The sequence below is a fragment of the Spodoptera frugiperda genome, chromosome 31 (genome assembly GCF_023101765.2).
Source record: "Spodoptera frugiperda isolate SF20-4 chromosome 31, AGI-APGP_CSIRO_Sfru_2.0, whole genome shotgun sequence".
NCBI lineage: Eukaryota > Metazoa > Arthropoda > Insecta > Lepidoptera > Noctuidae > Spodoptera > Spodoptera frugiperda.
In genome coordinates, this window is record NC_064242.1 from 12939562 (window position 1) to 12953639 (window position 14078).

Below are 14078 nucleotides of genomic sequence, written 5' to 3' on the forward strand. Positions count from 1 at the left end.
TACCTACATACTAGGTAAAAAAGACATCATAACTTATATTAATATTGACAATCGTTTAAGTACATTACTAGACTTCGTACGCATAAACAGGTGATTCACGTTTTACCCGTTACCGAAAAAAATCTTAAGTAATAACCTACCAACACCATGTACCAATGTGACTTTTTCCGAGTCATATTATGTACTTTGGAAGACTATTTACACACCACTAAAAACATCGTGAAGAAATCGTCATATAACATAACGTGTAATTACAAGTTGGAAAAAGCCAACCTGCATTGAGCAAGTGTGGTGATGAATGCTCTACGCCTAATCCGTAAGAAGTCATGATTGTGTTTAAAAGTTAATCCGAATCCGAACAATGATTCTAATTTGACTGAAAAAAAGGAAACAGGAGCGAGTGGGAGACAAGAGCAGAGGCTTCTTTATGCTCCAAAAAAATATATAAAATTTCAAGTAAAGTGAACAAGAATACATTTTGTGAAAGTCCAATCCTAAATGTTAACAGGTAGTTCCTCAATTTAACAACTAATTTCTAGGTTTAACCCTCATAATACGATGATGATTAAAAACAATAAAGACTGCCATAGGCGATCCAATTTACCGTCTGCGATATAAAATAGATCGGCATCATGACATAGGCACATAAAAGTCGATTGATCGCACGGCGTATGGCGGGCTTTAAGTGTCAATCGTAATATTATGGAGACGTTATTGTGTCATCGACGCTTTACTATCTCGGCAATGTCAGTTTGCCATTATTTTCTAATATTGCTCGTTAAACATGAAAAGGTAATGATAGATGGTGATGATGTGATAATGTGCATAATTACCGCGCAACGTGTAACGGGGTCGATTCCCACACTGAACAAATCTTTGTTTGATCCACAAACTGTTGTTTCGGGTCTGGGCACGCACCCACGACACAGGAGAAAATGCTAATGTGGGGCAAGGTTTAAAAAGAATTTAGCGTCTTGCTTGTAATTTTCTAGAAACAATATATAATATACATAGAAATATAATTTCTCTAAAACAAAGAATTAAAACACTCCATAATTTCGCCTTATCTCTCAAAATACCTACATTACCGATGAATGTTAACGAAATTCATACATTTTATATTTCCTCGCGTTACGTCTCGCGCCGGGATGTTACGCGCTGTAACGTGTACCGTGTAACGTACGAGCGTGTTACGGCTCGATAACTTGACAGTTTATTGTCCACGGAACTCCACTGTATTTTCCTTTCAGTGAGCTTGTTCGCAAATGTGTAGAGGAATTTTATACAGATTATGATGTAGAATAAAATTGTGCATTTTGTAGAAGCATATTATATTGCAATATGTAAATGGCGCAGTTGTTGTTAGGTTTAGTTATTTATGTTCTGTTTCTTACTATAAGTATTCAGTATTTATAACGTGAACTTAGTGCTACATGACATATGAATTTTTCAGACTTTGATCATGGTAGCATCACATGATGAGTACCTATTTTAGAAATTCTTCTATTCTTAAGAAACTTACATTAAAGGTCTCTGGGCACTAGCAGGTTCACCTAGAACAAAAAATAATAATGATTAAAATATGGGCACACAATCTGTTTGTAGAAGTAAAAATTTTTTTTACATATTATACAATTATTCCACGAACTCGAGTCGTGCCCTTGTCATTCAATTAGTTAAACTTTTATAGTCAATAATTCTTATCAATATGTTCATGTTACACTAACTACTAATACGATACCACCTATGTACAATATATATAAAAGTGTTTGCTACAGAAGATGTGAGCCAAGTGTACCACAGCAGACACTCTTATTGAATTGTGAGTTGACTTCGTAAAGAGGAACAGTGTTGTCGCATTCGAAAATACTTTCAAATAAGATTTTCTGAACGAGATACACAGTTTGGTAACTTTTCATGTTTATTCTGCTACGGTACGGAAAATTCCGACTCGTGGAAAAAGTTCAAATATTTATGTTTTTTGAAATATTTATTTGACAAAAACTGCTCTTCTTATTTTTTCAATGGGTGGGTATTTCTGTCAATATATACTTTGTGTTACAAGTTTACTCGACGGACTTCGCAACGTCTCAGAGTCAATAAACGTTATATTATTATCAACTTACTATAAAATATGTATAAAAAATTATTTTGTAAATGCGTAAAAATCAAGCTCACACCTAGTACCAAAGACTATTCGAGTCCATTTTTTAAAGTAGGGAAATCATCCATAGCAGACATCGATAGCACGCAGCACTCCAAATAAAAAACATATCTTAGTTGAACCTGTTTCCACCAGTGCTAAGCTATAATAGCATAGTCTGAAATCAAACGCTTCACACAACAATGTAGCATAGCACATTTCTGGTGGTAAAGCACCCTAAAGATTACATAAAGCCATACTTTGGTTCGCCCTTTAGATATAAACGTGATATGTCTATAAAGCCATAAACTACATAAGTACGTATAGGTATCACGTCGCCCTTACTTTATGGGCCCGAGCTTCAAAGTTCAAGGTCACACGATGTAACAGGAACACTCTTGGTACGACTACACTTGATATCTTATAGAAATATAATATTATAATGTTTACAAACTGTCTATTATATCCTATACAGCATATTTTAACGTCAATGTTGTTTAAAGGAAATGATTATATAATGACCCTTATATACATTACCGGCAGCATGGCTCAGTACACATTAATAATATATTATATCATCCACTTTTCATCAGTTATTTTATGAGTAATGTAATAGAGTGAACTAAGAGATTCCTTACTTGATAGCCACACTCGAAACCATTCGAGCAACGAACCATTTCACCCATTCTTAAATAGTACTATGGAGCCTAATACTAAGTAAAACTACAAATGGTACTGTTAAAAAGAATATTATTTTTTTTTTACTAACTATGAAAAACACTGAAAAAGAAAATAATTTAATTAACAGACAAACTTCTTCTATACCATACAATGTGGAAATTGAATTTATGATACTAACTTCAAAATTAAACTCAAAGACTAACAAGTTAAAGTTTAGATAGTAATGAAATATCCTGTCGCCTCTAACGTTACTGAGTCCCACCGTCGAAGCGTCGATTGAACTGAATTGACCTTTACAACTTGTGTGGAACCTGAAGTTTATCGCGAGACGAATTCTAAAGGTCTTAGTGAAGAAGTTTATGAATACAATATTATATTAAAGTGAAAGAAAAAACTTCTGTTGTTACTTATACATCGCGAATAATAATAGACACAATGCTAGATTGTTTCGCTGGTTGTTTGGTAGTGAATGAAACTGTAGAGACCTCTTAGCTCGCAATGTAGTATTTATTGGCCAGTCTTAGGATTTACAAAATAAATTATAAGTCTTTCTAATTATTATGTTATCGGCTTACACACGTAACTGTTTGACAAAGAACTCGACTAGTTTCAATCCATGCTAGAGGCTCATACGACGCGGCTACTGTCACGCTGACTGACTGAGTGTTTCAACATTAAATATTAATTAATAACCAAATAACATAACTGCTTCAAATTTTGATCATACTATATTATTCAAACGAAGACCTCGTGTCCTTATGGAAATATTCCTGACCATCAAACTGTAGGTAGCAGATCGATAGCAACCAATGGCCAGTGTCAACAAACTCCAAACTGAAGCAAAACAAATGCTCCGTGTCTACCGTGATATAACTCAGTAGAGCGGAACCAAGGACCAGAGGAAACAGAAATATTATTTGGTCTATTTGAGTGTTATTTCCAAAAAGAAAATATTTTTCGCACGGGACCAAGCCTGATCAAGATTATTAGTAATATCTTAATCTCAAGAGAAATTATGTGCCTAAAGATTAGTCTACCAAAATAGATTAGTCAATTTTATTTACCTACGTAATGTAATTCTGAAACTAATCTAAAAGTACTATGCTTTAATCAACTTACAAGTTGAAACATTACAATACCTACATACATAACTACCTTTATTTTAAACTGAACCTGTTACCACAGCAACCAAGTCAAAACCAAACTCTTGAACCGTGGTCCTTCGGTCCTAAATTTCAAGAAGTGGTCCTTCTGTTCCGTTTCACACTACACACCTAAGTAAACCTCACTCACGTGACCGTTTTTATCAATATTTGTGTCAGATCGATCGCAGGCCGAGTGGGCCGACTGTTCTCCTCAACTATGTCACATACGAGACAAGCATTGTGATTGACGATGTGGAATGAGGCTCTTACACTGATTATTTATTTGTTTGGTCCTTTTATGAAAATGTTACGTAGAACTACAGGTGTTGTTTGATTTAGTGTGTCTGTTGAACTAGACTTTAACAATATGTAAGCATATAGTTTACTTCAATAGGTTTTGGTAATATTTTAATAACACAACATCTTGTAATGAAGTTATACGCACTGAAGTAAAGTGTTGAATATTTAATGCAATTCTTATTTTGTGCTAATGGGTTCCTCTTTAATGGGAACTCAACATAATTATATTCCTCGACTTCATAGTTCGGTCTCCAGGATAATTTTGAACATTTTAGAAAATACTTTCATATCGGAAATCCCCAAATACTTTGGAATGTATCCCTATGCATACGAGCGTGTCAAATATTTCACTGGTCAAACGAAAAAGAGATAAAAATTTAAATGTTCATGGATTTACTTCAACACGGACCGTTTAACAAGATAAGTGAATTATGAATATAGTGCTTTTATACCAAACTGATATAAATTTTATTAATAGTCGGAGAGATTAAAATGTTCACATTCATGACTTTTTCAGCCAAAATTGAGTTATGAACGAGCTTACACGATTTTGTTTTGAGTATGTGAATGCATTTTATTATTGAGAATATAGTCACCCAAATAATTTGGCATGCAGGTAAGAAAATAAGGATTAATTCTGTGTCTAGACAGTAGCTATTAGATACAAAATTATAGGCTTTTTAATAAAGTCGACTCTTTCGTTAACTTTAGAATGCAGTTTTGGTAAATTTAAAGTGATTACATATTTATTTTCTCACTATCATAGGTACTCATTTAATTTGCCAATTATCCATACTAAATAACTACATAGCGTATACATATATAACGAGTACAAGGACTAAAAAAGTCGTTCCAAAATTTGTTTGAACGCAATAACTTTTACATAATATAGCACTTCCTTTGCATGGTGGAAATTGTCACTCTTGTTGGCATAGAAATGAGAGTGAATTTGAAACAAAAACAGTAGGCAGCAACTCAGCAAGCCAAGAATGTCAGCTAAACCTTTATCGTGAACCCTGAACATGAACACATTTCATATCATGATGGTTTGAATATGCAATAGTTTGTGACGTATCTACCAAAGGTAATAGAGTCCACGTGTAAAGTTCTTACATAATATTTGAAAGGTTTCAAAAGACAATACATTTTTTAAATATGGTAGTTATGTTTGTTAATGATACTAATAATTACAATGTAGATAATGTATACTTGGGGGTTAGGTCAAGGACATGATTCAAATAGTAGTCGTAAAAAGATAATTATATAACACTGATTTATTATAAAAAGGAATCTGTACTTAAGAGTAGCTATAAAGTAAATTTTAAAACAAGAGAGCCAGGCTCTTGCAACTCCATAAAAATTCAAGTATCATGGTTCAAAAGACCCTAACTCTCTGCCATAATCTTTTAGCACATAACCCTAAAATGCGCCACAAACGCGTCCAATCTTCAAAGTTCCTCACTAAAAACGGCGAAGATATGAATATTTCATAACACTTTATTATTCAAGCAAGTTGCATGTTACATTTTGACTACATATCAAACTATACAAAACCAATATAAACTGACCGTTGAATGTGCGGAAAGATCATACAAAGCGAGACCATGATAAACTGGTTTTGTATGGCTTAATATATCATGTCATGTGTACATCAGGAACAGACAAATGGAGACTTCCCACGGACGTAGGTATTTGGATAATAGTATTAGGTAAATATTTTATAATACGAGTTTTGTTTTAAGACTGACTTGACGAGGCCTTGTAAAATTTAAGTGAGTAATTTTTAATGTGAAGTAAATAAATAAAGTGTACAAGGTCACGGTTTGAGGAAAAACGTTGAAGATATTCCCAAAATGGTTCAAAAACATAGCAGCTACCATTTCTTTCGCGTGTAAAGTTTTAAAATTCCTTATAGATATGACTTATCAAACTTCAGACTTAATAAAAGTTCTACCCTTATCGATTTCTATGTCAAATTCGTAGTATCTACAATACAGAAAAACAAACTCTAGAGCCAATCATTTATTATTCTGAACGTATTGATTTATTATCCCAATTAAAGATAGCAGTTGTTTTCCAATTGTTTTTAAGTTCTAAAACTAGTGAATATTATTAAAAGTTGAATATTTATACCATTTATTAAGAAAAAATTAAAAAACAAGACACGTTTTTGAATGATTTATTTCGAACAAACTTTCAGAGGTTCTTGAACTTAGTAAACACCATTTAATTTTGTTCTTAGTCTATTAAGTAAAGAGTAAATATCAGGTACCTGCAATTTAGAAATGAAGAATTCATTTATTTATTTTATTTAGAGCTTTGTTTTAGTATCACTTAAAGCGTGGATAGTAAAACTTATTTAATAAAACGAATAATTTTAGTTTTAGTACGACATTGGCATGAAAAGAGCACGTTCACACAAATTGTACGAAATATTTGAAGTAATAACACGTTTCTACTCGCTTTTGACCACGAATAGGTGGAAATAGGAAACTACAATTTGGCTCTATACATTTGTAATGTTAGACTTGGTCATAGAATAATAATCACTTATAATTTTTTGTGACTTTTTACACAAGTTTTATGAAAATTATATTATACAATGATCGTGTTACTTTAATTAGTAAGGTACTAACGCAGCAATCAAACAAAATTCAAAATCATACTACATTTTCAACACCATCAAAATATTTTGCAACTAAAAGAAGGGGCCACCATCTTATAAAATTATCCAAGACGAATTACATGACCGTCCGTCATTCCCTTGACAGTTTAAGTCCGGCCCTTCATCAAAACATCCTAGTTTCCCTAGAGACTACCCCTGAATGGACCCTTCCATCTCACCAGAACTTAGTGACAATGGAATGACTGATGATTGAGATGTGGTTCAAAATATTCTACTATCAATTCTTCGTAAATAACTACTTCGTTTAACAATGTCTTGGGTCTTGAGAAAGGATCTTACAATATGAAACTATGTACAAGCTAGTACTCTATAGTTGTTTATAAGGACTTGGTCCTTATTGCGACTAAAAGGACCAGCTTATAAAACAACTCTAGTCTTATGGAGAAGACAAAATCTCAATGGTCTTGTTAATAAATCTCAAATATTAACAACGCTTTGTTAAAAGTTCTCGGTAATTTGTACCAAATAATAAAATACAGTTCATTCGTAGTTTGCAGACGTGGCTGAATGTCCGTGTACCTCAGGGAGTGCTCGTGTCCCCGTCAATTTGAGTCTAGCTGCAATCGACTCGGATTAGTTTCCACATAGCTAGATATTAGGTGTACCTACAGCAAGGCTAGATGTCTACTACCTACTTACATTGAGACAAATTTTAGTGCAATTTTCCGAGTGATTGGGAATGGTGAATTTAAATGGCCACAATTATTATATTTATTTTGTTTATAACAAATAATACACTATTAGAAGCTAGAAATATAATTAATGTATTATATTACAAAGCTTTTGTTATTTTAAGATAAATAATGACCTGAGTAATTCCAATTACAGCACGGTACATTAATTTCACAATACAACGCTACAAAAACAAATAAATCAGATTGGAAAGCAAAATGCAGTTACAATTATTGCGAGCAATATTTTTACAAAACATAAATTTTATTTGCAAGCTCAAACTGCTTGAAACTTTTGTCGTTGAAAGAACTAAAAAAGCCACGAAGTAAAAATCTCTAGTTACATTTTAATTAGTATTTTCTGAAGCAGCTGACTTCATGATTTATGCTCGAGTAAGTTTATTGGAAAAAATTTGAATAGTTACTACGTATTCTATTCGTCTTTTAAAAAAATACGTTTAATATTCTTTGAGGTTATGAATCTTAATGACTTTTGAAAACTTTCAACTTAAAAATAAGTTGCGTTGCTAACCAGATTGAAAACTGAAAGTGTATTAAACTTCATCATTAACCATAAGTATTAGTGAAACTATGATAATAAAATCTAATAACCTTCACAAGAAACTGCTGCAGCATGAGAACGACTTCCACTGCTGAACAGATGTCCTCCCTCATGAAGCTAATCAACTAAATCGTTTCATGACTTCCCACCTTGGATGAGGCGAGATACTCCCATCAGATTCTTACTGACTAAAAACCTCTCCGTTCTACTCCTGCTTTGAGCCGCAGCCCTGGTAACCTGTTACGTTGTCCGCAGCTCCGGATAAATAAATTTAACCTAAGCCAACATCTCCATCACAGTAAATAATATTTTTAAAATTGAAATTTTATTTCTGGCATCCATCCAGTTATTCAAAAGCCTAAAATATTCCTGTCAGTGACCCTTAATTTTTAGTAAAAACCGGGAACGTACGATACGGTCACCGATATAACCCGTGCCCGATCATTTATTCAACATATTTTATAGTACCTAGGTTTCAATGCCGTGCCGTAATAATATTGTACTGTAATATTTTTAGATTTTATTTTTATGACACAGAATATGTGACTGATGATAGATACGGTTCTTTCAAAGATGCTAAGTATTTTTTAAAAGCAATATCTATTAATCATAATATCGGTGAGAGAATGATGATCTTTAAAATTGTATTCTTAGTAAAATATCAATATGTATTAACATCAATGCTATTATTTCAACTATAATAATAAGCGTGATCATTAATACAACAACACAAGCTCATCAAAAATCTAAATACACGCAATTAAAACCATGAAAATAATAACTAAAAATATGAATGAAACAAAACAGCTGAAACAGCTCATTCATAATCAAAACGATAAAGATACCATACATTTTAATTTCAAATACCTAGAAAGCATTTACATTAATGAACATTTTGCCTAGAGAACAAAATTCTATGAAACAAGGCTTGAATAACTACGCACAATAATATAATTAATACTATTATTTTCATTCATGCCGACCAGTCATTGTAAGGGCGAGTCGCCTACGCACTTACTCACGTGTTCATAAATTGTTGTTGAGGTAATGTTTCACAGTTTTACATGAAAATATGTTTTGGTCCTTTTGGCATTATTATTTTATTTTTTAATAACATGTTATGATTACTCATAGGGTTTTGACTTGATATCATAGTTTGTTGGTGTTGAAATGAGTCATTTCAGTTTATACTCGTACAGGTTGATAATTTCAGTGTTTGTTCATTACAGGTATTATCATGTATCAAAGTAATTAATAATTATTATTTATTCAATCATGTAGTCATTAATTCCATCACTAATACTCTTAGTAAGAGTTTACTTTACGTTTAACAAAATCGAAATGACAGCGCATTCGGTGCTCTGATTGGCCGGCTCGAATGAATCAACTTCTTGCGCTCTCGTTTCGATCTGGTTGAACGTAAAGCAAACTCGTACTAAGGTCCCTGAAAATAAAGATCTGGCATGAATCTCTAGTCTTACTCTTTAACTTTTAATTTAATTAAAACAGTATTATAAATGGTACTTGAAATGAACTGAGAAAAACTAGTAATCCACTATAGTAATTTATCTTTCTTCTTCTAAATTAATTTCAAAGTACAAGTTCAATATCATAATAATAATAAATGACATCTTAATTTAAATCACTGCTTGACAGTTATAAACGAAACGTCTGCTTCTTAATAATATTTTCAGTGAAATACGAGGCTTATATTGTAGTAATAAAGCATTATTACTTGTAGGCACTCTAGATGGAAGATTTAGATCTTGAATTATAAATTATTTTTGAAATATATCTCTAAAACATAACGTAGCACGCCTTTTTATCTTAGAAGGGTAAACAGCGGTAGACTATTCGAAAAGTACGGATATTTTGACATTTCCGAGAACCCAAGCCATGACCAATAAAGAAGTTATCAGTTGCCTACAGAAAAAGCAAAAGTTGGTCCTTTCACCCGCACTTTACAAAATTTACCCAAAATAACCAAAATTTGCAAGAAGGCAATAAATTATAATAATATTCGCTAATAATTCGAGTACAAGTGCTATTAAAACGATTTGTAGGCTGTTATCGTTGCCTTAAGGTTAACCTTTTCTCAACAAAACTAATTGGAATGGAAAATGAAGTAACATCTGTTTTACGCTTGTCAAACAATTTTGTACTCGATTTCATTTCATTAGCATTTTGATTTAATTTTGTTGCTTTTTTAGACAAAACACTTAAAAAAGAAAACACCCGTAAAAACTTATTATTAAATGTTATACACAATTTGTACACACCTTTCTAAGATTAACTGAAAAATCACAGTTCACTCGCGTTATTTACGTGAGTAAAAGTATGAAAAAAGCTCTACTAGTTTCGAATCACAGAGGGACTCTTCAGGAGCGTCCCCAGACGCGACGACGGCGCGCAGCCTACTTTGTTACCACCTATAGGTTGTTGATGATCAAACACAATTTACTACCTGGTCAAATTAGGTCTGGTGTCTATCTATCGAAATGTGTCTACTACAATAAAAACCACAGAACTTACAACATTAAATTTAAACTATCTAAATAAGTCTCTATGATAATATTATCAACTTTAAACTAAATCATAAGTAGGTACAGCAATTTTCAGTATATCCTTTGTAAAATAAGGTCATGTAATGTTCACAAATATTTATTATTTATACACTACCGATCAATGTATATGCGACAACCTACAATAGAAAAATCCAAAAATTCTCAAATCCCTAAAAGATCACAAGACTTTCTAAGATTAGATTCTGTCAGGCATTGTATAAATCTAATTTAGAATCTGGCTATAAGCCTTTTAAAAATAATAAGAGACGAGACATCAAAGTCAATGAAAATTGTAAAAAAACAGTCTGTAAATAAAGTTCATTTTTGTTTGCATGCAACTGAACGAATATTTTCAGTTGGTGTTTTAATAACTGGCTTGTTATGAGGGACGAAAATTATTTGAAATTATTCACATAATTATTCGAAGCCATCACTAGGGACAGAATTAATTAAATGAACTCTGTAAAGATTGAACATACACATATTATTGTTGATTTAAATTGTCTGTTGCTATGAAAATATACACTTTACTTTAGTATATTAACATTGAATATTTTTAACTGTCAATATCGTAAATGAAATCGTAAAACACAAACACAAATGAGATCTTCTTAAGAACACGATAATCGTTTGATTTTGAAAAAAACGCTCATACAATTTACTTTCACAATACATCATCTATTCTACAAATTTGAGTGTGTGGGAGCCATAGTTCGACACGAATGGGTGACGGTGATCCGTCTGCTCGTTTACCGGCTTGTATAAAAACAATTGTAAAGAAATAGATAATATCACGATTCAAAATAATAAACCATGACGTTACAGGCTTTACATGTATTAAATCACAACAAAAACAGCGCGTCACTAGCCACTAAAAAGATTAGTTACCGCTCCTCCACCACCCATACCTAATAAAATATCCTTGTAGACGAGCAAATATCGTCACGATCCAATTTCCTCTCCTCTGAGAAAAACCCTTCTCCTTTCCGTCGGTCGAAGCCAGAAATACATTAATTGAATACTGGTTCTAGGTGCAGAATTCTTGATCTGAAAATAGAATCAGAAAAAGAAAAATAGCTACTGTTCTTGTAACGCTGTTAATGTTGTAACTACTAGAACATCTACAGTTTCAAAGTTTTCAATGCCTTGTGAAAAGACCTGTTTATATGAAACTCAAGTTATTAAGGCCAACTTCTCATAAATTCTATTAAAAGGACCAACAACCTTAAACCAGTCTCAGGGAGCAAGTTCTTACAATGGAACTGCGAAAGGAAATAGCCGTTCCGTATCAAAGGACCAATTTATATCGTGCCGAGGAGTTTTATTAAAATCAAACAGATTAAAAACGTCTTCATGTCGCGACCAGGGCGTGACTCCATTAAAGTGGAAATGTTTTCTTAATAAATTGGCCTCTTAAAATTCCCAATAGATTTATGAACGACAATCACCCGTCGCCCTTCTGGGAAATTAGCTTCGACCCACATTTTGCAAGTTAAGTGATGATTTCAGAAGTGAACTTCTATCAAGAAATTGATAAATAATGGTCCTTTTCCTATTATTTTTGTGTTTTATGTTAACTGATAAGGGTTGAGCTAATAAGTCTTGACTCGGAGGCATTCTGGGATCTATAATTGAGCAAGATCGTTTGGTATCTCGAGATGAGTTATGAATTATGTCAGATAGAGTGCGGGCCCTGCATACTAATAAGCTATTATTGATAGCACCATTCTGCTCAGCATGAATATTAAAGCAATTTTGTCTTGAAACCGTTCGTCACCCCTTTTAGTAGGTAGTCAAGCCTTTCCTTTTTGACATCGTTCTTATTTAAGAACAGGAACTCCTTCATATTTAAATAAGTTCTATGAATAATTTATTTACGTGATGATGGTGATTTCCAATATAATAATGAGCTCGAGTAGTCACTCAACCACGGTAATCCCACCTACATGCATACATACTTGTAAGTTGCTTATGTGACTCTATAAACAATCCATTATAAATTGACCTACAAATTAGACATTCCTCATTACATTCATAACATTTGCACATTTTATATATATCCATTGTGAAGTGCAATAAACATTAACTGTTTTCAAACTATCATTGCATCAACCCATTGCAACCTAAACACCGCCACAGAACGTATTTTGTAAACAAATATGGACAAACTTGCACAATTTCATTCACTAAACGAATGTACTATAACTATCATTCAAGTTATCTAATTGGCTCAAATTGTATCCATTTTTCCATGAAAGAAATCCTTTAAGTTTTGTTTACAAATTGTTTGATCACGTGTCACCGATTTCGTTTCACATGTGAACGTTAATCTGTGCCTAAGTTAATTAGCAGTAATTACATTATTCAACCAGTATTATTACATGCTAAACATTCATGTTTTATGTAAATATTTTTGTTAAAGTGCTTAATGTAAACAATTTACTCGTGTTATTGTAATTAGCCTTTACTCGTGGTTTCACCTATGAAAGCAGTCCCAAAAAAACCTATAAGCCATAGAAACTATAACCTATCTTCATCATCATATTATTGGAACACATAGCTTAGCACTGATGGAAACGGACTCAGCTAAGCTATGTTTTTTTTATATATTGAAAGATGCGTGCTATGGATGGTTTTCCTACTATCAATACATCGCATACTCGAGCTACGCATCTTCTCCACAGAGCTACATAGCTTATTATAAGTGAAAACGGTCACAGTATAGTTTTACAACTTAGCTATTCGTAGCATAGCTACATAGCACGTCTTTGGTTGAGAAATCCCCTAATGCTTGCCATTTGAACGAAGGCTAAAAGACAAACAAAAAAACAAACTCATTTATATAACACTAAATAAGAAATTAGCAAAGCATGTGTTTCGCATTTTGTAATTAGCGAGTCATACCAGGCACTTGCCAGAACCTATATATAATACTTTAAGATGAGAGGCTGTATTTAGAAACTCGAAACTCCTTGAGACTTCAGAGAGTACATAATGGATCTGACCTCGATTATCGCGCAAACGTTTCTGAAAGTAATTCCGGATAGCCAAAGCTTGAGAAATTGGGGCATGGTCCGTGGATCTTACGTTTTTCATATTTTTTATTTGTATAAGCCAGTAAATCAGCATACGGATCATCTGATGGTGTCCGAAACACCAGAGGCGTTACAAGTGCGTTCTCGGTCTTTTGGGAGTCAGGATTTTAGGATTGTTGGAGAATTTCGGGATTAGGAAATAAGGAAGAGTAATTGATGTCAAGAATTCACATTATATTATATATTACACATATTTAAGTAAAATAAATATTACTATTATTATAAATGCGA

General features: G+C 32.8%; 1 protein-coding gene across 1 annotated transcript in view; it reads right to left on the minus strand.

Moving 5' to 3' along the window:
- The window catches only part of LOC118276134 (polycystic kidney disease protein 1-like 3), a 109566-nt gene that overhangs the window by 65526 nt on the left and 29962 nt on the right, over positions 1-14078 (minus strand). The window contains exon 2 of the mRNA XM_035594322.2: positions 1523-1553. The gene's annotated coding sequence lies outside the window, so the exon portion shown is untranslated. The remainder of the gene's footprint in view (positions 1-1522; positions 1554-14078) is intronic.